Source organism: Theropithecus gelada, chromosome X (genome assembly GCF_003255815.1).
Source record: "Theropithecus gelada isolate Dixy chromosome X, Tgel_1.0, whole genome shotgun sequence".
NCBI classification, from domain to species: Eukaryota; Metazoa; Chordata; class Mammalia; order Primates; family Cercopithecidae; genus Theropithecus; species Theropithecus gelada.
In genome coordinates, this window is record NC_037689.1 from 73,396,910 (window position 1) to 73,397,570 (window position 661).

Genomic DNA, 661 nt, shown 5'->3' on the forward strand with positions numbered 1-661 from the left:
TACTTCTTGGAGGTTTTGTTTATTCCTTTTCATACTTTTTTCTTTATTTTTTTCTTACTGCCTTATTTCAGAGAACTACTTTTCAAGTTCTGAGATTCTTTCCTCAGCTTGGTTTATTCTGCTGTTGATAACTTCTAATTGCATTGTGAAATTCTTGTATTGTATTACTTAGCTCTGATCCATTAGGTTCTGTTTTATACTGCTATTCATCCTTCAGCTACTGTGTTACTTTATTGTGATTCTTATTTTCCTTGGATTGGGTTTGTCATCCTCCTGAATCTCAATGAAAAATATGGGACACTTCACAAATTTGTATGTTATCCTTTTACAAGTGCCATGCTAATCTTCTTTGTATCATTCCAATTTTAGTATATGTGCTGCCAAATTGAGCATGATAGTGTATTTTCAACAAGACCCTTTTGCTAATATCAATTTATATAACAAATTAGTAAAATCATATTATTCCCTTTTTAACAAGTATCCTGCTGGGAATGGTGGCTCATAACTGTAATCCTACCACTTTGGGTGACCAAGGCAGGAGATTTGCTTAATCTCAGGAATTCAATATCAGCCTGGGCCCCATCTCTACAGAAAATAAATTTACAAAACATTAGCTGAGTGTGGTGGTGCATGCCTGTAGTTGAGCTACTGGGGAGCCTGT

At 34.9% G+C, this 661-nt stretch overlaps 1 non-coding gene across 1 annotated transcript; it reads right to left on the reverse strand.

Moving 5' to 3' along the window:
• Window positions 1-286: 286 nt before the first annotated feature.
• On the reverse strand, window positions 287-393 carry LOC112616664. Its single transcript, XR_003117704.1, has one exon. It is a non-coding gene; the product is annotated as a U6 spliceosomal RNA (small nuclear RNA).
• Between the last annotated feature and the right edge of the window lie 268 nt (window positions 394-661).